This window comes from Oncorhynchus tshawytscha, linkage group LG25 (genome assembly GCF_018296145.1).
Source record: "Oncorhynchus tshawytscha isolate Ot180627B linkage group LG25, Otsh_v2.0, whole genome shotgun sequence".
NCBI lineage: Eukaryota > Metazoa > Chordata > Actinopteri > Salmoniformes > Salmonidae > Oncorhynchus > Oncorhynchus tshawytscha.
Window position 1 is genome coordinate 28120066 of NC_056453.1, and position 25339 is coordinate 28145404.

At 43.1% G+C, this 25339-nt stretch overlaps 1 protein-coding gene across 2 annotated transcripts in view; it reads left to right on the forward strand.

The window, feature by feature from the left end:
- The first annotated feature begins 21921 nt into the window (after window positions 1-21921).
- ppm1ba (protein phosphatase, Mg2+/Mn2+ dependent, 1Ba) overlaps window positions 21922-25339 on the forward strand; it is a 41201-nt gene continuing 37783 nt past the window's right edge. The window contains exon 1 of one of the 2 annotated variants that reach the window (XM_024388204.2): window positions 21922-22317. The gene's annotated coding sequence lies outside the window, so the exon portion shown is untranslated. The remainder of the gene's footprint in view (window positions 22318-25339) is intronic. The other variant, XM_024388206.2, reaches the window with a different exon arrangement.

Consider the following 25339-nt stretch of genomic DNA (forward strand, 5'->3'; position numbering starts at 1 on the left):
CTCGTAGCCTGTTGGTCCGGTACCGTTTGCAGACAGTAGCAGAGTGAATAGTCTATGACTTGGATGGCTGAAGTCTTTTTCTGCCCTTCCTCTGACACCACCTGACATAGAGGTCCTGGATGTCAGGGATCTCAGTCTCAGTGATGTACTGGGCCGTCCGCACCACTCTCTGTAGCGCTTCGCGGATGAGGGTAGTGCATTTTCCATACCAGGCGGTTATGCAGCCAGTCAAGATGCTCCCTATGGTGCAGCTGTCTAACTTTTTGAGGATCTGAGGGCCCATGCCAAATATCAGACTCTTGAGGGGATAGAGGAGCTGTTGTGTCCTCTTCCTGACTGTGTGGGTGGGTGTGGACCATGTAAAGTTCTTAGCGATGTGGACACCAAAGAATGTGAAGCTCTCGACCTGCTCCACTACAGCCCCGTCGATGTATTTGAATGTGTATTTATTATGGATCCCCATTAGCTGCAGCCAAAGCAGCAGCTACTCTTCCTGGGGTCCAGCAAAATTTAGACAGTTTATACAATTTTAAAAACATTACAATACATTCACAGATTTCACAACACACTGTGTGCCCTCAGGCCCCTACTCCACCACTACCACATATCTACAGTATTAAATCCATGTGTATGTATAGTGCATACAGTGGGGCAAAAAAGTATTTAGTCAGCCACCAATTATGCAAGTTCTCCCACTTAAAAAGATGAGAGAGGCCTGTAATTTTCATCATAGGTACACTTCAACTATGACAGACAAAATGAGGGAAAAAAATCTAAAAAATCACATTGTATGATTTTTAATGAATTTATTTGCAAATTATGGTGGAAAATAAGTATTTGGTCAATGACAAAAGTTTATCTCAATACTTTGTTATATACCCTTTGTTGGCAATGACAGAGGTCAAACGTTTTCTGTAAGTCTTCACAAGGTTTTCACACACTGTTGCTGGTATTTTGGCCCATTCCTCCATGCAGATCCTACATGCAGATGGTGTTCTTTGGATGCAACTCAGCATTCTTTGTCCACCAAACAAGATAAGTTGAGTTTTTACCAAAAAGTTCTATTTTGGTTTCATCTGACCATATGACATTCTCCCAATCTTCTTCTGGATCATTCAAATGCTCTCTAGCAAACTTCAGACGGGCCTGGCCATGTACTGGCTTAAGCAGGGGAACACGTCTGGCACTGCAGGATTTGAGTCCCTGGCGGCGTAGTGTGTTACTGATGGTAGGCTTTGTTACTTTGGTCCCAGCTCTCTGCAGGTCATTCACTAGGTCCTCCCATGTGGTTCTGGGATTTTTGCTCACCGTTCTTGTGATCATTTTGACCCCATGGGGTGAGATCTTGCATGGAGCCCCAGTCCGAGGGACATTATCAGTGGTCTTGTATGTCTTCCATTTCCTAATAATTGCTCCCACAGTTGATTTCTTCAAACCAAGCTGCTTACCTATTGCAGATTCAGTCTTCCCAGCCTGGTGCAGGTCTACAATTTTGTTTCTGGTGTCCTTTGACAGCTCTTTGGTCTTGGCCATAGTGAAGTTTGGAGTGTGACTGTTTGAGGTTGTGGACAGGTGTCTTTTATACTGATAACAAGTTCAAACAGGTGCCATTAATACAGGTAACGAGTGGAGGACAGAGGGGCCCCACAGCATGATCCCCACAGCATGGTGATCCCCACAGCATGATGCTGCCACCACCATGCTTCACCGTAGGGATGGTGCCAGGTCGCCTCCAGGCATGACACTTGGCATTCAGGCCAAAGAGTTCAATTTTGGTGTCATCCGATCAGAGAATCTTGTTTCTCATGGTCTGAGAGTCTTTAGGCGCCTTTTGGCAAACTCCAAGCGAGCTGTCATGTGCCTTTCACTGAGTGGCTTCCGTTTGGGCACTCTACCATATAGGCTGATTGGTGGAATTCTGCAGAGATGGTTGTTCTTTTGGAAGGTTCTACAGAGGAATTCTGGAGCTCTGGGTGACCATTGGGTTCTTGGTCACCTCCCTGACCAAGGCCCTTCTCCCTCGATTGCTCAGTTTGGCCAGGGCCCAGCTCTAGGAAGAGTATTGATGGTTCCAAACTTCTTCCATTTATGAATGATGGAAGCCACCGCATTCTTGGGGACCTTCAATGCTGCAGACATTTTTTGGCACCCTTCCCTCGACATAATCCTTTTCGGAGCTCTACGGACATTTCCTCATGGCTTGATTTTTGCTCTGACATGCACTGTCAACTGTGGTACCTTATATAGACAGGTATGTGCCTTTCCAAATAATTTCCAATCAATTGAATTTACCACAGGTGGACTCCAATCAAGTTGTCGAAACATCTCAAGGATGATCATTGGAAACAGGATTCACCTAAGCTCAATTTTGAGACTCATAGCAAAGGGTCTGAATACGTGTGTAAATAAGGTGTTTCTGTTTTTTATTTTTAATACTTCTGCAAACATTTATTACAACCTGCTTTCACTTTGTCATTATGGGGTGTTGTGTGTAGATTGATGAGGAAATAAATGATTGAATACATTTTAGAATAAAGCTGTAACATATCAAAATGTGGAACAAGTCAAATACTTTCCAAATGCACTGTATCCCCAAACCCAGCATTGGTTCCAAGGCATCTTGTCAATTGTCAAGCTCTTGATTGTGCCTGTATTGTATGGCTAAGTGAAGGGCAGGTAATGTGGATTTAACCCTTACGCTCTCATTCCATAGGAAAGTAGGTCTCAATGTAATATGTATGCCTGTCTCTCTTGTATGATGCTCTCCACTTTCCTCCTTCTACAGCTAGATGGACAGCATACACTGTGGGGTCCATTAGTGACTGCCATTAAACAGACATTGCTATGGAGACCATGGAGTGAGAGCCTTTCATTGCTATGGAAACTGTGAAATGCAGTCTCTCTAGATCTTTATTTTTCACAAAACCCTCTGCTCTCCACAGCAGCCTAAACTCTGTAGCTCTGACTGCCTGTCCCTCCTCATGCATACTATTCTTTCAGATAGAAGTTCTTTTTTTTCTGAATTTTGCAGGAAATCAGTGCATGAAAATGTGAACACAGTAGGGAGAGTGGAGTAAGTTGGTCATAAAGTCAGTCTCATCTAAAACTGAGTTTGGAGCCTCAGTGTGTCACAACGAGTGAATAAAGACTGGTTTTGAATTACAATTACATTATGTCAACAAATCATGCCCCCTTTTTCCAAGCTCCACGTGCAAAGATCCACATATAATATCGCCCCTCCGCCCACTTCGCTTCCCATCATTGAGTGGGCGAAGGTTGTTTCATGTTTTCAAGCAACACGTTCAAAGAATCTGATTGACCATGCAATGCATTCGTCCGGCAGGATGCACAGCCAACAACTATGGTTTGCATGCCCTGACGAATGACCCTATAATGCAAAATAGGTGGTTGGAGTTTGTTGGTCCCCAGTAGTGGTGAGTATAACGGTAGCTAGACCATAGACTGCTGGTTATCTATCTGGTTATGTATATTTTGATAATCATTATCACTATCATCGCTAGCCTAGCTGATGTTTGCAAGCTAGCTACCAACTATCAAGCTAGCTAGCTATCAACCAAACTAGCTAGCTAACATTAGTCTATCTCAATATAATTCGGATTTGGCTTGGAAACATGACAACATTTCAAAAGAAAGCAAATAACAACAGTGTACTAACTAGCAGCAACAAACTCAAGCAAACCCAGGGCCATAGCAAAACGGCAGAATGGCGTCACTTGCCTGAATCAAATGCAATCTGGAGCCATTCAGTCTGTAAAGCATAGAATTAGCTTCCAAACGATTAAGTTATTTCTCAAGCTATGTTTATAATTGAGGGATTATTAGAATCGTTGACCCTGTTTTTCTGTTAGATAACGTGCACAGTTGGGTGCCAGACTGAACCCCTGGTCAGGAACGGATGCCGGGACCTCCCAGGAGGAGCAGCAGTGAGTATCGTAACATGTCCAGCAATGTGATCGTTCAGCAACCTCCAAAAATTATTTAATTCACTGTTCACTTGCAATTTTCACAGCTTTTCAGGCATGACAAAGGAATAAAAGTTTGTATTACGACACAAGTACCCTTGTGACACCTCCTCCTTTCTTGCCCAAGTCTCCCTTGAGTCCTATGAAAAGCACACTCCACTCTGATAGTGACCCGAGTTTTATTGCCCTGATGAAATTTATTTTTGTGTTTTAGTGCGCAATGGAACAAGGACAACAAATGATACAAAAACAAAAAGATCACATTTTATACACATACTCCCAATACATGTAACCTATATTTCTAGACTTGTGTATGACATATGAGGACTCAACAATTCATTGGAAACTTGACCCTGTCTCTCACCAATAAGCTTTGTCAATCTTAGGGGCAGTGTGGCAACAGCAGCGATCAGGCTTTTTTCCAAGTCGAGAAAGTTCCTGTGCTTGATCTTGATTAGGGCCATGGATGAAAATGTCACTTCACATAAGTACAGTATATAGGTCCAAAGGGCAGCAGTTCATTCAGTGAATGTTTCCCCAGGATACGTATCCTCGGGATATTCCTTCTCCACATCACACCACAACACATTCTTGTTTCTGAGTACCTCATCTTCAGGCCACAGTCAGAGTACATATCCATATCCAGAATGTTGTTGTTGGTACTGTCAGTCATGAAAGGACAGAACGAGCAGTATGGCTGAACCAGACAGGACTGGCAAAAAGTGCTCTTCACTGACGAGTCGCGGTTTTGTCTCACCAGGGGTGATGGTTGGATTCACGTTTATCATCGAAGGAATGAGCGTTACACCGAGGCCTGTACTCGGGATCGATTTGGAGGTGGATGGTCCGTCATGGTCTGGGGCGGTGTGTCACAGCATCATCGGACTGAGCTTGTTGTCATTGGCAATCTCAACGTTGTGCGTTACAGGGAAGACATCATCCTCATTCATGTGGTACCCTTCCTGCAGGCTCACCCTGACATGACCCTCCAGCATAACAATGCCACCAGAATCCTCGGGAATTCGATCCAGCAACCTTTTGGTTATTAGCCCAACGCTCTAACCACTACTTTTCCATGTTATCAGAACTCAGGATAAGACCCAGATGCAAAAAGCTAGAGTCACAGATGTTTGAGAAGGTAAATATCTGTAGATGTGGATGTCGATTAAGGCAGCACCCCACACCCCTCTGATTCAGAGGTTTAATGCGGAAGACACATTTTGGTTGAAGGCATTCAGTTGTACAACTGACTAGGTATCCCCCTTTCCCTTATAAATATATATATATATGTATACAGTACCAGTCAAGTCTGGACACATCTACTCAAGGTTTTTCTTTATTTGTAAAATGTCCCACATGCAGAATAATAGTGAAGACATCAAAACTATGAAATGACACATATAATCATGTAGTAGGAAATGCTTCAGAGTTCAAGTAACAGACATATCTCAAAATCAACTGTTCAGAGGAGACTGCGTGAATCAGGCATTCATGGTCAATTTGCTAAAAAGAAACCACTACTAAAGGACACCAATAAGAAGAAGAGACTTGCTTGGGCCAAGAAGCATGAGCAATGGACATTAGACCTGTTGAAATCTGTCCTTTGGTCTGATGAGTCCAAATTTGAGATTTTTGGTTCCAACTGCTGTGTCTTTGTGAGATGCAAAGTTGGTGAACGAATGATCTTCTCATGTGTGGTTCCCACTGTGAAGCATGGAGGAGGAGGTGTGATGGTGTGGGTTGTTTTTTTTTTGCTGGTGACACTGTCAGTGATTTATTTAGAATTCAAGGCACACCTAACCAGCATTGCTACCACAGCATTCTGCAGCAATACTCAGTCCGGTTTGCGCTTAGTGGGACTTCCATTTGTTTTTCAACAGGACAATGATCCAACACACCTCCAGGCTGTGTAAGGGTTATTTGACCAAGAAGGTGGACCTGACCTTCACAATCACCCGACCTCAACCCAATTGGGATGAGTTGGACCGCAGAGTGAAGGAAAAGCAGCCAACAAGTGTTCAGCATATGTGGGAATTCCTTCAAAACTCATGAAGCTGGTTGAGGGAATGCCAAGAGTGTGCAAAGCTGTCATCAAGGCAAAGGGTGGCTACTGTGAAGAATCTCATATATAAAATATATTGGAGATTTGTCTAACACTTTTTTGGTTACTACATGATTCCATATATGTTATTTCAGAATTTTGATGTCTTCACTATTTATTATTCTACAATGTAGAAATAGTCAAAATAAAGAAAAACCCTGGAATGAGTAGGTGTGTCCAAACTTTTGACTGGTACTGTATATATATATATGTATTTTTGTTGTTGTTGTTGCCTGTTTACATGTTATATTGGCAATAATACGTGTCACATATCAGTTTGCAAACAATGTAAACAAAACAAAAATTGTGTTATTAAAGCCGCATACAAACATGGTCTCTTTTTTTGCTTTCTTTAGTAAGGCAGCTCCAAAATGCAGATGTTTCAGTGTCACGATCGTCGTATGGAGTAGACCAAAGTGCAGCGTGGTGTGAATGCATACTTTAATGATTGACGAAAAAACACGAAGTACACTAAACAAAACAAACTAACTAACAAGACGAACGTGACTGCTATAGAAACACTGTGCTAACATGCAACATAACATAGACAATAACCCACGAACCACAAAACAAAACAGGCTACCTAAATATGGTTCCCAATCAGAGACAACGACAAACACCTGCCACTGATTGAGAACCATATCAAGCCAAAACACATAGAAACAGACTAACTAGACATGCAACATAGAATGCCCACTCATATCACACCCTGACCAAACAAAACATAGAAACAAACAATGCAAATAATTGTCAGAGTGGGACAGTACCCCCCCCCTAAGGTGCGGACTCCAGCCGCAAAACCTAAACCTATAGGGGAGGGTCTGGGTGGGCATCTGACCGTGGTGGCGGCTCTGGCGCGGGACGTGGACCCCACTCCACCATAGTCATTTCCCTCTTCAAGTGCCTCTATAGAGTGGCGACCCTCGCCCCCGACCTTGGGTCTAAGACCCTAATTAAAGACCCCACTGGACTGAGGAGCAGCTCCGGACTGAGAGGCTGCTCCGGACTGGCTGACGGCTTTGGCAGCTCCTGGCTGGCTGACGGCTCTGGCAGCTCCTGGTTGGCTGACAGCTCTGGCAGCACCTGGCTGGTTGACGGCTCTGGCAGCTCCTGGCTGGCTGACGGCTCTGGCGGCTCCTGGCTGGCTGACGGCTCTGGCAGCTCCTGGCTGGCTGGCGGCTCCTGGCTGGCTGACGGCTCTGGCAGGTCCTGGCTGGCTGACGGCTCCTGGCTGACTGGCGGCTCCTGGCTGACTGGCGGCTCAGGACAGATGGGAGACTCTAGCAGCTCAGGACAGACAGGAGACTAGCAGCTCAGGACAGACAGGAGACTCTGGCGGCACAGGACAGACGGGAGACTCTGGCGGCTCAGGACAGACGGGAGACTCTGGCGGCTCAGAACAGATGGGAGACTCTGGCAGCGCTGGGCAGGAGGACGGCTCTGGCAACGCTGGACAGGCGGGAGCACCTGTAGGGATGAGTAGGAGAGACAGCCTGGTGCGGGGGTCTGCCACCAGAGGGCTGGTGCGTGGAGGTGGCACCGGATAGACCGGACCGTGAAGGCATACTGGAGATCTTGAGAGCAGGGCTGGCACCATCCGCCTTTGCTGGATCCTCACCCTAGCCCGGCAGATGCGGGGAGCTGGGATGTAGCGCACACCGGTCTAAGCACGCGTACTGGGGACACCGTGCGCTCCACTGCAGAACACGGTGCCTGACCAGTACAACGCCCGCCACGGTAAGCACGGCTCGGAGAACTGTAACGCCGTGCTGGCACAGGATGTGCAGGGCTAGGGAGGCGCACAGGAGACCTGGTGCGTGGGGCTGGCACAGTCTTCACCAGACGGCTAGCACGCACCTCAGGACGAGTATGGAGAGCTGACCCAGGTGACATCAAATCCCCGACACGCTCCGTCGGGCGGATGTCGTGCCTCAGCCACCAACACAGCACCTCCCTCATAACTCTCTCCTTGGCTCCTTACGGTAAGCAGGGGGAGTTGGCTCAGGTCTGACTCCTGACTCTGCCACACTCCCCCTGTGCCTCCCCCCCAATACATTTTTGGGGCTGCCTCTCGGGCTTCCAGCTGCGCTGCCGTGCTGCCTCCTCATACTGGCGCCTCTCTGCTTTCGCTGCCTCCAGCTCTGCTTTGGGACAGCGATATTCCCCTGGCTGTGCCCAGGGTCCTTCTCCGTCCAGAATCTCCTCCCAAATCCATGAGTCCTGCGTTCTTTGCCGCTGCTGCTGCTGGCCATTGTTGGTGGGTTATTCTGTCACGATCGTCGTATGGAGTAGACCAAAGCGCAGCGTGGTGTGAATGCATACTGTAATGATTGACGAAAAAACACGAGGTACACTAAACAAAACAAACTAACTAACAAGATGAACGTGACTGCTATAGAAACACTGTGCTAACATGCAACATAACATAGACAATAACCCACGAACCATAATACAAAACAGGCTACCCAAATATGGTTCCCAATCAGAGACAACGACAAATACCTGCCACTGATTGAGAACCATATCAAGCCAAAACACATAGAAACAGACTAACTAGACATGCAACATAGAATGCCCACTCATATCACACCCTGACCAAACAAAACATAGAAACAAACAACGCAAATAATGGTCAGAATGTGACATTCAGCCTAGCTCAGTGCTTTCTGTGGTGGTGGGGCAGCCAGCGGAAAATATGGAGGGGTTGGTAATGTTCTCTAGTTGCGCCGTGATTGGCTCAGTGTTCTGCCACTCATGGGAACACTACATCACTGCAAAATCTACAGGTAGAGCTTGAAAATTCAAACACCTTGGGTGCTGCCATAGAGTTACATTAGAAGTGCCCATCCAAGAAGGCTCAAGGTCATTGGCAACAGAAAAAACAAGATAGTAACTTCTGGCCCATGGCGTTGCATGTGAATGTTTCACAAAATATATATATTTATTTTTTTGAATACATTGGCCATTTTGTCAATCCAGCATGACTTCAGAACAATTGGAAACTCGGAATTGGGAAATCTCAGAGTTCAGTGAGTTCAAGACAACTAGCTCCGATTGGGAAAATACAGAATATTTTTTTGAACGGTCATCCAACTCGGATTTCCAAGTCGGGAACTCGGGCCTCTTTCCTCTTCAAGTGAGCACAGCACAACAAGGTGAGTCCAAAAATATCTTGTATGCTGCTGCATAAATTATGTAATATGCCAAGGAGATATGTATACTGTAGCCAAGAAAGTAATACTAAGTGTATGCTGTGTAGTAAGCTGTTAGTAGCCCATGTGCCTCACCCTAATAATTTGGTCCCTTTCCCCCCTCATAATTTAGCTTACTGTTCTGACTTGGTGGTGCACATGTAGCCTATAGCCTGTTTTAGAGAAATGTCATCATTGAATATTGTAAGAGCTTTCATTGTCAGCTTATATAACCCTTTTATTTATCCTTCAGTTCTGACTTGGTGTACAGGGAGAATACTATAAGAATGGCCCATGTTCTGAATTCTGTCGCTGTAAATTTCACAATTTAACAAATAACAAATCAACGCCCATGTTATCATATTGACTACGTCCGTTCTTGCTCGCTCATTAAAATGACGGATTGCCTCTTATCCGCTCGTCATTCCCAGCTCTGCTGTCGGGACAGCTTTATGTAGGCCCTAACAGTTTGCGGGCACCACTTAATTAATTTATTGTTTAGTGTTGTGTTGTGTAGGGGCTTTGCTGGAATGCATCCCCCATTTTTTTAAATGTTTGCCCGACCAAGATTTACATGCTAAAATCGCCACTGGTGCTCAGACAGAAAATCACTTACTTCGGTGAGCAGATCAAAAAGCATCTGTGGTGGTTTCCCTCTGGATAGCCATCGGATGTCAGTGTGAAGCTGTAGCTGACTGGATAAAGTTAATCACTTTCACTGCATCATTCAAAACATAATGCAACTCAGAACTCATTCTCTTGAAGGCCAATGTGTCCATGTGAATGATACAATAATTCCATTCAACGTCGGGATTTAACTTCTTTATATGGGCAATTAATCCTTTCAATCTCCAAGTCATGAATTCTGCACCATCAGTAGCAAACATGAACACAGGATTTCCAATCCAGATTGTGCTCTAAGAAAAAGCTGTCAATAACGTGAAACACATCTTTACCTGTAGCTCTCACCGTTAGCTTCTTTCAGAACGGAATGTGCTAATTCATTTCCAACATGTCTATATATCGCACAAAAGCAATCAATTGGGCTTCCCCACTGACATCAGTCGATTCGTCCAAATGCAGAGCAAATGGACCACAATTTTTTTTTACTTTTCCACCACTTGATCAACAATATCAACGCACATGTTATCAATTCTAAGACACAGTGTTTTCTGATAATGGTACAGTCTTCAGTGTATCATCTGCTGTTTTATCAATCATACTTCCTGCTAAGATAACAGCGGAAGGCAAAATGAGTTCTCAGTTATAGTGAATGGCTTTTTTGCTAGAGCCACACGTAACAGTGCAGCATATGAAGCTTCCAATGCTTTTGTTGACACCGTAGTCACTTTCTTTAATTTCTCTTGACTTTAATTTCTGACAGCTTTCTTACCTGTCTTACCCACACAGGAAAGATGCTTGATACTGAGGTACTGTTTTAAATGGGCTGGTTTCATGCTATTATTTGATAACTATTATTTGCTGCAGAGGAAACACATTGGCTTAGGTGGCTCCGTAGGTGTTGAGGTGAAACCGAAAACAACATACTGTTCATGAAATTGACAGTACTTTGACTTGTTAAACTTTCTTTTTTCCATGGGTTCACTTGAGCTGGTGCTAATGCTGTTACTGCTGCTTGGAACAGTGCGTTTCAGCCATGGATCCATAGCTAGTTTCTACTGAAAGCTAATTGAAATGGTGAGCCACTCTAGCTCACGGAGCAGAGGATCATGTGCACATGGCACAAGCAGAGGATCAATGGGGGGAGGCCAGAGGGACAGAGCAATACGCACGCACTGAAACTAAAGTAAAAAAGCAGGCCTATAAATATAAATAAACTGGAAATTTCACACCAGTGACCTAGGTAAATGTTTACCTGCCTATTAAGATAGAAATAATATGAACATATAAATATATATTTTTTGTACATTTTGGACCCTCTGGGGACTGCCCACATACCTCTATGCGTACCCCCAGTTGGGAAACACTGGCCTATTATCTTACCCTATCACAGTGCTCTCCCAGTCAACTCCACCTCATAAGATTGCTTGCTGCTGCAGTTGTTTGAGAGATTTTCATTTTGCAGCCCAACATGCAGCGTAGAGAAGACCAGCAAGATGAGCATTCCCATGAATATAACAAACAGCCACATGTTGGCAAGTATCCGGCCAGCAACCTTCACCTGTCAGTAGCAACAGCTTTCACAGGCTCATCATTTGTACAAATACAGAAGCTAACCCACTTCATTAATTTGGTACATTTGATAAACCAATTGTGAAACATCATTTATGTAGTCTGACAGTAGGGCTCCCAAGAGGCGCAGCAGTCTAAGGCACTGCATTTCAGATGTGTCACTACAGCCTCTGGTTTGGACCTTTATTTAACTAGGCAAGTCAGTTAAGAACAAATTCTTATTTACAATGATGGCCTAACCCTAGAAAAACCCTAACCCGGACGACGCTGGGTCAATTGTGCGCCGTCCTATGGGACTCTCAATCATGGCCGGTTGTGATACAGCCTGGAATCAAACCAGGGGCTGTAGTGACACCTATAGCACTGCGATGCAGTGCCTTAGACTGCTGCGCCTCTCGGGAGCCCTAATGTCATACTAGAGTGGCTCACGTGCCTTAGATCACTGCACCACTCGGGAGCCCCCTAGGGCACTGGCAAAGACCTCACCACTTGTCTGCTCACCAACGATCGTTGATGGGGAGAACAGAATTAGGTAGGGTTAGTCTGACTTGTTTAAAATTCAATATAAGATAGTTAATATCTGACACAAACATACACTAACTTCCATTGGTAATAGAACAGCGACTATGTGTATCTGTCTTAACAGAAACATGTATGGAGCCAGCAAATGGAGACATGCAAGATGATGTGATGAAGTCCAGACTGACAGAAGGGCTTGATACTATCACGTTTCAGGAGAAGACCCAAGGCAGACAGTGTCGAAGTAACAAAAGTTTATTACTAGAACAGAGGGCAGGCAAAACGACAGGTCAAGGGCAGGCAGAGGTCAGTAATCCAGATCAGAGTCCATAAGGTACAGAACAGCAGGCAGTCTCGGGGGCAGGGCAGAAAGAGGTCAATAATCCAGGGTGGTGTGACAAGGTACAGAACGGCAGGCAGGGTCAGGGAAGGCAGAATGGTCAAAACCGGGAACACTAGAAAACAGGAACTAGAAAAAGACAGGAGCAAGGAGTGAACTGGAGGTAGGCTTGACGAACAAAATGAACTGGCAACAGACAAACAAAGAACACAGGTCTAAATACACTGGGGATAATGGGGAAGATGGGCGACACCTGGAGGGGGTGGAGACAAGCACAAAGACAGGTGAAACAGATCAGGGTGTGACAGATACTGATGTCGTTGAATGGAGAGAGACCTGGCATTCGGCATAAACATTTGACTAGACACAACTTTTACTTGTATTGCCTTTTTTTATTATTGAATTTGTTGGTGTCATTCAATATCGGGAGGGAGAAACTGCACCAGGATCAGGGAACTCCTGTTGTATATGGGACACCCACAGGAAGGTATGACCTCTGACATGTTTGCCAAGGTACAGTGCCTTCAGAAAGTATTTACACCACTTTACTTTTTTCTAATTTTGTTGTATTACAGCCTGAATTGAAAATGTATTCAATTGAGATTTTTTTTGTCACCAGCCTACACACAATACCCCATAATGTCAAAGTGGAATTATGTTTTTCAAATGGTTTACAAATTAATAAAAGATGACAAGCTGAAATGTCTTTAGTCAATAATTATTCAACCCCTTTGTTATGGCAAGCCTAAATAAGTAAACAGGAGTAAATATTTGCATAATAAGTTACATGGACGCACTCTGTGTGTAATAATAGTGTTTAACATGATTTCTGAATGACGACCTCATCTCTCTACCCCACACATACAATTATCTGTTAGGTCCCTCAGTCCCACAGATTCAACCACAAAGACTAGGGGCATTTTCCAATGCCTCGCAAAGAAGGGCACCTATTGGCAGATGGGTATAAAAAGCAGACATTGAATATCCCTTTGAGCACGGTGAAGTTATAAATTAAACTTTGGATGGTGTATCAATACACTCAGTCATTCCAAAGATACAGGTGGCCTTCCTAACTCTGTTGCCGGAGAGGATTCGCCAAGAGACCAATGGTGACATTAAAAACAGTTATAAAAACAGAGTTTAATAACGGCTGTAATAGGAGAAAACTGAGGATGGACAACAACAATGTAGTTACTCCACAATACTAACCTAATTGACAATGAAAAGAAGGAAGCATATACAGAATACAACTATTCCAAAGCATGCATCCTGTTTGCAACAAGGCACTAAAGTAATACTGCAAAAAAATGTGCAAAGAAATTAACTTCTTGTCCTCAATACAAAGTGTTATGCTTGGAACAATTCCAATACAACACATTACATTACAGTACCACTCTATTTTCAAGCATAGTGGTGGCTGCATCATGTTATGGGCATGATTGTAATCGTTGTAAAAGCAAGGACAGGGGAGTTTTTCAGGATAAAAAAAGAAACGGAATGGTGCTAAGCAAAGCAAAATCCTAGAGGAAATCCTGGTTCAGTCTGCTTTCCACCAGACTCAGGGGGTTGAATACTTATCTAATGATGATTCCTGAGTGGCGCAGCAGTCTAAGGCACTGCATCTCAGTGCTCGAGGTGTCACTCCAGACCGTGGTTTGATTAAAATCAAATCATATTATATTTGTCACATACACATGGTTAGCAGATGTTAATGCGAGTGTAGCGAAATGCTTGTGCTTCTAGTTCCGACTATGCAGTAATATCTAACAAGTAATCTAACCTAACAATTTCACAACAACTACCTTATACACACAAGTGTAAAGGAATTAATAAGAATATGTACATACAAATATATGAATGAGCGAGGGCCGAACGGCATAGGCAAGATGCAGTAGATGGTATAGAGTACAGTATAAACATATGAGATGAGTAATGTAGGGTATGTAAACATTATATAAAGTGGCATTGTTTAAAGTTAAACTTGTAGCTGTGTGGGCTAATATAGTCCAAATGTTTACCTTGAGGTAATGTGAACCAATGGCCATGGGGTAAGTTGAGCCAATGGCAAGTTGAGCAAATTGAAGTGTTTTCTTCCCAGGCGTAATGCAAGGCATTATCGCTGGTATATGAGGTACCAACAGGACCTGGCCTATGTTAAAAGTTTGTTTTAAAAACTACAAAGAGTTTGTTAGGTGTTAAGCCTGTGTTAAAAGATACTTTAAAGTATTAAAAGACCAAAAATTATTGTGATTGTGTTGAATTACGTTTGGGAATACAGATAGATGTGGTTTTAAAAAAGGTAGTGGGAATATTTAATTTAGTACAGAAATTTGTAGGCGGCTTAATTTACCCTGTCCTGCGGCTCAACTTACTCCATACCCGGGATATGTTGTGCCAAGTAACTACGTTTTTGGGACAAGCTATGTTTAAAAAATTTTATGTTTACATGAATTCAGATTTTTTACAGGGATACACAACATCCTGAAATATATGTAGAAAGAATACTATATGGTGTCCCGAGCAGCGCAGAAGTCGATCCCAGGTCTGTAATGAGGTGTCACCACAGACCCCGGTTCGTTCCCATGCGGTGTCACAACCGGCCATGACCGAGAGTCCCATAAGATGGAGCACAATTGGCCCAACGTCGTCCGGGTTGGGGGAGGGTTTGCCCGGGGAGGCTTTACTTGGCTCATCGCGCTCTAGCGACTCCTTGTGGCGGGCCGGCCGCCTGAAGGCTGACTCCAGTCGTCAGTTGAACAATGTTTCTTCCGACACATGTGCAGCTGGCTTCTGGGTTAAGCGGGCGTGTGTTAAGAAGCGTGGTTTGGCAGGTCATGTTTCGGAGGACACATGACTCGACCTTCGCCTCTCCCGAGCCCGTTGGGGAGTTGCAGCAATGAGACTGGATCACAATTGGAAATCACGAAATTGGGGCGGAAAAGGGGGGTAAAAAAACAACATTATTATAATAATAAAGAATACTATATTTCCCTTCACAGAGTGATGCTGAATGTATAAAATTACTCAACTTACCCCACTCTCCCCTGTTATCTTGGACCAATTGGATTGCTGATTGAAATACAGTGGAATCTGTGAAGAATTTCCTGCTCCTCAGGAGCTTGGAGGCATGTCACTCCTACACCATTAAACCATTATTTAGTTATTGTGGGACCTGACCCACTAACCATTGATTGAAAGCATGTCATTATTATACAGTCAAATCCTTAAGATTTGCTACAAGCACATACTCAAATATTCAGAAGTGAGTTGAGTTGTTTCGAAGCAGAGAGGTTTTAATAATCAATCCTTTTACTTATTCGTATTATTCACTCTTCAGCCCTCCGACGAAGGATGTCATCTCCCTTTCCCATTGGTGACCAGCCCTCAGCAAATCAAATCAAATCAAATGTATTTATATAGCCCTTCGTACATCAGCTGATATCTCAAAGTGCTGTACAGAAACCCAGCCTAAAACCCCAAACAGCAAGCAATGCAGGTGTAGAAGCACGGTGGCTAGGAAAAACTCCCTAGTAAGACCAAAACCTAGGAAGAAACCTAAAGAGGAACCAGGCTATGTGGGGTGGCCAGTCCTCTTCTGGCTGTGCCGGGTGGAGATTATAACAGAACATGGCCAAAAAGCTTATTGATCATTAAAAAACCCTTTTGCAATTATGTTAGCACAGCTGAAAACTGTTTTCCTGATTAAAGAAGCAATAAAACTGTCTTTCTTTAGACTCTGGCGCATCAGCATTTGTGGGTTCGTTTACAGGCTCAAAATGGCCAGAAACAAAGAACTTTCTTCTGAAACTCGTCAGTCTATTCTTGTTCTGAGAAAGGAAGGCTATTCCATGCGAGAAATTGCCAAGAAACTGAAGATCTTGTACAACGCTGTGTACTACTCCCTTCACAGAACAGCGCAAACTGGCTTTAACCAGAATAGGAAAAGGAATGGGAGGCCCCAGTGCACAACAAGTACATTAGAGTGTCTGGTTTGAGAAACAGACGCCTCAACTGGCAGATTCATTAAATAGTGCCCACAAAGCACCAGTCTCAATGTCAACAGTGAAGAGGCGACTCTGGGATGCTGGCCCTCTAGGCAGAGTTCCTCTGTCCAGTGTCTGTTTTCTTTTTCCCATCTTAATCTTATCTTTTTATTGGCCAGTCTGAGATTTGGCTTTTTCTTTGCAACTCTGCCTAGAAGGCCAGCACCCCGGAGCCACCTCTTCACTGTTGACGAATTTCAGAAGAAAGTTCTTTGTTTCTGGCCATTTTGAGCCTGTAATTGAACCCACAAATGCTGATGCTCCAGATACTCAACTAGTCTAAAGAAGGCCAGTTTTATTGCTTCTTTAATGAGCACAACAGTTTTCAGCTGTGCTAACATAATTGCAAAATGGTTTTCCAATGATCAATTAGCCTTTTAAAATGATAAACTTGGATTAGCTAACACAACGTGCCATTGGAACAGGAGTGATGGTTGCTGACAATGGGCCTCTGTACGCCCATGTAGATATTCCATTAAAAATCAGCCTTTTCCAGCTACAATAGTCATTTACAACATTAACAATGTCGACACTGTATTTCTGATCAATTTGATGTTATTTTAATGGACAAAAAAACAGCTTTTCCTTCAAAAACGAGGACATTTCTAAGTGACCACAAACTTTTGAACAGTAGTGTATGTTTCTAATGGTGTCTTCACCCAAAATATGAATGACCATAGTGACCATTGCCCAGTTGTTTGTGTTAGATGTGAGAAAACAAAAATGTAAGCCTCGTGTCATCACAAAGAGGAACTTAAAACAATTCAGTGAACAGGCTTTTTTACATGATCTTTATTTTAGTGGCCTTGATTGTTTTTCAGCAATCCCTGAAACTCATTTAGCTTTTCAACCTTTTTGCAGATGTCTTCAATACTATTGCGGATAATCATGCTCCCTTAAATAAATTAAGGGTTAAAGGTAGATTGAATGCCTGGTACATTCTGAAATGATCAGAAGTCATTCATAAAAGAGATGATGCTTGGGTCGAAGCCAGGAACACAGGCTTAGGCCCGGACTGCCAAGCTTTTAAGCAATCGAGGAATCCTTGTGTAAGACAAATCAGAAAGGCTAAATCTGATTATTATGTAACCGCTCTTTCGGATTGTAATGGGAACCCGGCTAAATTCGGGAAAACTGTCAAATCCCTGAAGGGTTTTACTTCCTCCTCTCTGCCACAACAAATTAATTCAAACACGGGTCTCATTACAGAAAGCTTTCCATCATTGATGCATTTAATCACCATTTTATTTCAGCGGGCTATCTATTTGAAATGACTTCTAAGCCTATTTACAATGATATTGGGCTGGATACTGATATGGGAAACTTGCTGAAGGATCAGAGAAACTATATTCAAACCATTTATTTTAGGCTATTATCAGAAAAATATGTCCTGGTTGCTTTGCTAACAATAGATAATAGATAAAAAGAAATCCACATATAGGACAAAACACACATCACAACAAGAGAGACAACACAAAACTACATAAAGAGAGACCTAAGACAGCAACATAACATGGTAGCAACACAACATGACAACAACATGGCAGCAGCACAACATGGTAGTAGCACAAAACATGGTACAAATATTATTGGGCACAGACAACAGCACAAAGGCAAGAAGGTAGAAACAGCAATACAACGTGTGAAGCAGCCACAACTGTCAGTTAAAGAGTTAAAGAGTCTTTGAATGAAGAGAGGGATATAAAACTGTCCAGTTTGAGTGTTTTTTGTTGCTCGTTCCAGTCGCTAGCTGCAGCGAACTGAAAAGAGGAGATGTGTGTGCTTTAGGGACCTTTAACAGAATGTGACTGGCAGAACAGGTGTTGTTTGTGGAGGATGAGGGCTGCAGTAGGTATCTCAGATAGGGGGAGTGAGGCCTTAGAGGGTTTTATAAATAAGCATCAACCAGTGGGTTTTGCGATTGGTAAACAGATATTACCAGTTTACAGATGAGTATAGAGTGCAGTGATGTGACCTATAAGGAGCATTGGTGGCAAATCTGATGGCCGAACGGTAAAGAACATCTAGCCGCTCGAGAGCACCCTTACCTGCTGATCTATATATTACATCTCCGTAATCTAGCATGGTCAACTGAATCAGGGTTAGTTTGGCAGCTGGGGTGAAAGAGGAGCAACTATGATAGAGGAAACTAAGTATAGATTTAACCTGAGCCTGCCGCTAAGGGAGGAGGACAGTGTAGCCATACTTCCAAGTACTTATATGAGGTGACTACCTAGAGCTCTAAACCCTCAGAGGTAGTAATCACACCGGTGGGGAGAGGGGCATTCTTCTTATCAAACCACATGACCTTTGTTTCTGAGGTGTTCAGAACAAGGTTACGGGCAGAGAAAGCTTGTTGGACACTAAGAAAGCTTTGTTGTAGAGTGTTTAACACAAAATCCGAGGAGGAGCCAGCTGAGTATAAGACTGTGTCATCTGCCTTCTAAATGGATGAGATACAGTGCCTTGCAAAAGTATTCATCCCCGTTTGCATTGCAACATGTAATTTAAATAGATTTTTATCTGGATTTCATGCAATGGACATATACACAAAATAGTCCATATTGGTGAAGTAAAATGAAAAAAACTACTTGTTTCAAAAAAATTCAAAAAAATAACAACCGGAAAAGTGGTGCATACATATATATTCACCCCCTTTTCTATGAAGCCCCTAAATAAGATCTGGTGCAATCAATTACCTTCAGAAGTCACATAATTAGTTCAATAAATTCCACCTGTGTACAATCTAAGTGTCACATGATCTGTCACATGATCTCAGTATATATACACCTGTTTTGAAAGGCCCCAGAGTCTGCAACACCACTAAGCAAGCGGCACCATGAAGACCAAGGAGCTCTCCAAGCAGGTCAGGGACAAAGTTGTGGAGAAGTACAGATCAGGGTTGGGTTATAAAAAAATATACGAAACTTTGAACATCCCACGGAACACCATTAAATCCATTATTAACAAATGGAAAGAATATGTCATCACAATAAACCTGTCAAGAGAGGGCCGCCCACCAAAATCCACGGACCAGGCAAGGAGGGCATTAATTAGAGAGGCAACAAAGAGACCAAAGATAACCCTGAAGGAGCTGCAAAGCTCCACAGAGGAGATTGGAGTAGCTGTCCATAGGACCACTTTAAGCCATACACTCCACAGAGCTGGGCTTTACAGGAAGACTGGCCAGAAAAAAGCCATTGCTTAACGAAGAATATAAGCAAACACGTTTAGTGTCGATTTTGCAGGTTTTCCTACTTACAAAGCATGTAGAGGTCTGTAATTTTTATCATAGGTACACTTCAACTGTGAGAGAGAGAATCTAACACAAAAATCCAAAAAATCACATTACAAATCAACTTTTGATACTGTTGATCATCTTATTTTATTGAATAAGTGGTCCTCATAGGCTTTGGCTCTGACGCCAGTTGATTATGTTAGTGACAGAACTCAGGCCAGTGCAAATTTCTTGAAGTACATAAAGCTGTTCCTCAGGGGTTGATACTAGGACCTGTTCTTTTCACTACATATCCCAACCATAAGCCATGGATTACAGGCAACATCCGCACTAAGGTAAAGAGTAGAGCTGCCATTTTCAAAGAGCGGGACTCTAACCCGGAAGTTTATAAGAAATCTCGCTATGCCCTCTGATGAACCATCAAATAGGCAACGAGTCAATACAGGACTAATATTGAATCGTACTACACTGGCTACGACACTCGTCGGATGTGGCAGGGCTTGCAAACTATTACAGACTACAAAAGGAAGCACAGCCGTGAGCTGCCCAGGGACACAAGCCTACCAGACGAGCTAAATTACTCCTATGCTCGCTTCGAAAAGCAAGCAACACTGAAGCATGCATGAGAGCATCAGCTGTCCCGGACGACTATGTGATCATGCTCCCCGTAGCTGATGTGAGTAAAACCTATAAAACAGGTCAACATTCACAAGGCTGCAGGGCCAGATGGATAACCAGGACGTGTACTCTGAGCATGTGCTGACCAACTGACAAGTGTCTTCACTGACATTTTCAAACTATCCCTGACTGAGTCTGTCATACCAACATGTTTCAAGCAGACCACCATAGTCCCTGTGCTCAAGAACACTAAGGTAACCTGCCTAAATGACTACTGACCCGTAGCACTCACGTCTGTAGCCATGCTTTGAAAGGCTGGTCATGGCTCACATCAACACCATTATCCCAGAAACCCTAGACCCACTCCAATTTGCATAACACCCCAACAGATCCACAGATGATGCCATCTCTATTGCACTCCATACTGCCCTTTCCCACCTGGACAAGAGGAACACCGATGTGAGAATGCTATTCATTGACGACAGCTCAGCATTCAACACCATAGTGACCTCAAACCACATCACTCAGCTAAGGACCCTGAGACTAAACACCTCCCTCTGCAACTGGATCCTGGACTTCCTGACGGGCCGCCCCCCAGGTAGTAAAGGTAGGTAACAACACGCTGATCCTCAACACGGAGGCCCCTCAGGGGTGCGTGCTCAGTCCCCTCCTGCACTCCCTGTTCACTCATGACTGTATGGCCAGGCATGACTCCAACACTATCATTAAGTTTGCTGACAACAAAACAGTGGTAGGCGTGATCACCAACAATGATGAGATAGCCTATAGGGAGGTCAGAGACCTGGCTGTGTGGTGCCAGGATAACAACCTCTCCCTCAATGTGACCAAGACAAAGGAGATGATTGTGGACTACAGGAAAAGGAGGACCGAGAACTCCCCCATTCTCATTGACGGGGCTGTAGTGGAGCAGATTGAGAGCTTCAAGTTCCTTGGTGTCCACATCACCAACAAATTATTATGGTCCAAACACACCAAGACAGTCGTGAAGAGGGCATGACAAAGCCTATTCCCCCTCAGGAGACCGAAAAGATTTGGCATGGGTCCTCAGATCCTCAAAAGTTCTACAGTTGCACCATCGCCAGCATCCTAACTGGTTGCATCACTGCCTAGTATGGCAACTGCTCAGCCTCCGACCGCATGGCACTACAGAGGGTAGTGTGTACGGCCCAGCACATCACTGGGGCCAAGCTTCCTGCCATCCAGGACCTCTATACCAGGCGGCGTCAGAAGGCCCTAAAAATTGTCAAAGACTTAAGCCACTCTAGCCATAGACTGTTGTCTCTGCTACCGCACGGCAAGCGGTACTGGAGCGCCAAGTCTAGGTCCAAAAGGCTTCTCAACAGCTTCTACCCCCAAGCCATAAGACACCTGAACAGAATAAAAGTAAGATAATAAGGTTTTAAAATATACTGTTCTGTAGATTGTAATGCAGCCGATCTTTCCAAACCCAACTATTTATATTTGGAAAATGTTAAATAACATATAAGGGGGGGTATATACAGTTAATAGCCTAGGCAATCAATGAAACAATGAAACAATGTTTATATAATATTTTGCCTCAAAGGGTAGGTCACAATGTAATTTGACTGACAAATTTAAATACCAATCTCAGCTCAAATTTGTAGTAGACTTTGACCAATGACTGTAAAGAGTGGAGAGAATGTCACTCCCCTGGAGCTGGACATCGAGCAGAGCTCTTCTGTGCTTTGGCCCATCAATGGAGGAAAGAACGTCATCTGTTTCATACATTTAGCTGGCTGCCAAATCAGTTCAGTTCTTCCACAAACTAGTATTTTTATCCCACAACACATTGTTTTCATAGCGCTGTCTCTTTTGTGTGCCAAATATGCATAAAAAAGACAACAGTCAGTGCCAAGAAATGTTGAAAAGGGAATTCGTGTAAAGGCAAGTGCTAGCCTTGCTATCTTGGTTAGCTAGATAGCTACAATTCTGATCAGCTAGCTAGTTCAAGAAACCGAATTAAAACCCCAAATTAATATCCAAGTAAAGAAATATTCAATTGCAACCAGACGAGGGGCTATTTGAAGCAAACTCAATTTCTGCTAAAACGTAAGTAGAGAACTATTTCACTTTTAGGTGTATTGGATTTAGCCAACTTGCTAGCTAGCATGTTAGGTAACTAGCTAAGTTAACCAGCTAGCTAACGTTAGCTAGCTAGTAACGTTCACTAGTCAAATTGAAGTCACACTCAATCATGACTTTCAGGCTAATTATGTGCTAGTTATGTGTGTAGTTAGTTATGGCTACCATAGTTAATTTCATTTATGTAGAGAAAACAATAAATGGCCATTGATTGAAGTCGACCGTTGCTTGTAGGTAACATACCGGTATTTGGCTAGCTGTTGTTGTTGACAACATAGAAAATGTCCCAACAGTACATTAGTTAGATAGATAACTAGCCCATTGCCACAGGAGCCACACTGGTCCAGTATTTGCTTGTTGTTGGCTACACAAAGCTAGCCAGCTAAAAATACACGCTAATTTGGTCGCCATCCATGTTGGACATAGACAGCCAGCAAGCTAGCTTTAATTGTGGTTACCGTTACACTAACTTACTCTGTATATAGCTGTATGTAAGTGACAGTAGTTGGTAGTGTGCTATAACATAACTCAAATAAACAACATTAGCCAACTACAAACATTGGTCGACTGCAATTCTCCTGGTAATTTAGCGGAACCACCCCGCCTAAACTATAAATAGGGGTTTAAACCCTAAATGTAACACTAAACCTCTGAGATTTAGCCTCTGGCAAGTTGTTTAACATCAGGAACAATCGTGATTTTATTGTTCCTCATTAGCTATCCCAGGATCAACAGCGCCAGGACAGGTGAATATAGCTAGCTAAGCTAGGACTACAACCAAATGCAAACGGACATGGTGTGTTCTGTATCCTTGACTAACTTGTTGACCTTTGTAACTTGTGTGAAAGCAGTGGCCTTCAGTGGAACTCCTGTTGCCGGGGATGTATTTATTAGTTGGACACCATTGCTAAACGTTTTACTCCAATCTGTTTGGTTCCAGGTGAATACACCCCATTTATGCAACAATTGTGAACTGCACTTGTTGTCACACAGGTGTCGTCCCTTCATTCCATCTCAGAGAGAAAGTATTATTTCTAAAAACAAACAGGTGCAACTAAATACATAGTTTATGCTTTACTGGTAGTTATATATATTGTACAACTATTAGGCTAAGTGCAAGTACTGGCAGGACCAGAAATGTTTAATTGTAGGCTAACTCTTCTCCACCACGTAAGATCTGAATGGTCACACCTGCTTAGATTATGGCTGTGTGCACCATATGGTTCCCCCCTTCAGGTTTCAGTGGAGGTGACAAGGGCTGTTGCGGTGACCGTATTACCGCCACACCGGGCCATCACGAGTCATGAAGGCAGTCAAATTCCACAGCTGTTCATTAGTAGTCTACCAAACTTGCTTAACTGCCTGGTACTCAGCACTCGATTCTCCCTCAAATCACTCTGATACCAATGCGAATGTATTTGAAAATCGAATCAAACACTTAATGAGAGCTCATGTTGCTCAACACTTCTTTTGGCTATGCAAGAAAACAGAGTGATGGCCGCTAATAAAAAGACGAGGATCCCATCAGCTTTCTGTAGGCTAGACCGACTATTTATTTCTCAATTTTCCTAATATTAAGCAAATTGCTTATATTTACAACAGGAATATAGCCTTTCTAGTCTGGCTACGGGGAAAAACGCACTCCGTTTGCTATTTAAGTGCATAGATGACATGTATTTTTTCCCACTGCCCCGTTTTGATACAGGTGCATGATAATGGTAAGTTCTAAATACATTTTAAAAAGGCGCACATATGATTTAGTGTATGTGAAGACAATATTCCATCGAAAATAGTCTGATGGGTGACACAATTAGCCTATCACTTGTGAATTATATACTATCACTTGTGAATGATGTCCAGCGTAAGAAACGATGCCTGTTTTTTGCAACTTGTTTGAATATTATTATTATTTTTTTTCATCTTTATTTAACCAGGCAGGTCAGTTGAGAACAAGTTCTCATTTACAACTGCGACCTGGCCAAGATAAAGCAAAGCAGTGTGACACAAACAACAACACAGAGTTACACATGGAATAAACAAATGTTCAGTCAATAACACAATAGAAAAAATAATCATCGTCGAACACCTCATGTAGCCTAGCCCATAGGCCTATATGTTTTAATAAGGTTTGTATCGGAATTGGATAAGGACTCACGCAGTTGCGTCTGGATTGCGCAGCATGCTCAGGGAGATGGTCACAATGTAACTCCAGGCTGCAAAAGGCATGGATTTTTTTAGTGTGCTTTGCGGTCACGAAGGGGATGCCACCGTGAGATGCGAGGCATTATCAAGACCTTGTCAAATTGTGAATGAGAGGCTGATAAAGTGTGTAAAGTCTGCGCCAAAAAACAGAGCATGTGTCTTTCAAGTTACTTTTTTAAAATCATCATTACTCATCATGCAGCCTCACAATGTATTATAAAATCAAAACATATAGCCCAAAGTTTGTAGAACTACTGAAGTTACATTAATAACTCTAAGTTAAGCTTATAGGAGTACCTATTTCTTTGTTTACCTCTCAGCACAGAATAGCCACATGTGCGCACTCCCTCAAATCATTTGGAGAAAATATGTGATTCAGCTTTCTTCAATTGTATTGTTCTTTCTATAAATTAATGCCACGGAATTATAAGCAAATCTTGCCTGCTAAATGAACTCGTGTCACCCACAGCCATTTGGCACATCAGGACCTAACGTAAGGACAACTCAGAGTATGCTATTCTTTTCTTCTGAAATAGACTACATTTTCTTCATATCAGCTTTAGACCTGTCTAAAATAAATAATGGATTTATTGTGATGGTGTAGGCTACATTACATGGATGTATTAGACTTTTTAAAATGGGTTTGAAGGCTATGTGTGGAAGCCAGGAGATGCTAAATGTTTTTATGTTAATTAACGGTCAATTACCGTGAGATTGTTAAGCAAATAACTGTCAATCACCGGCTGATGAAATTTCGTGACCGCAACAGTCCTAGAGGTGACAATGA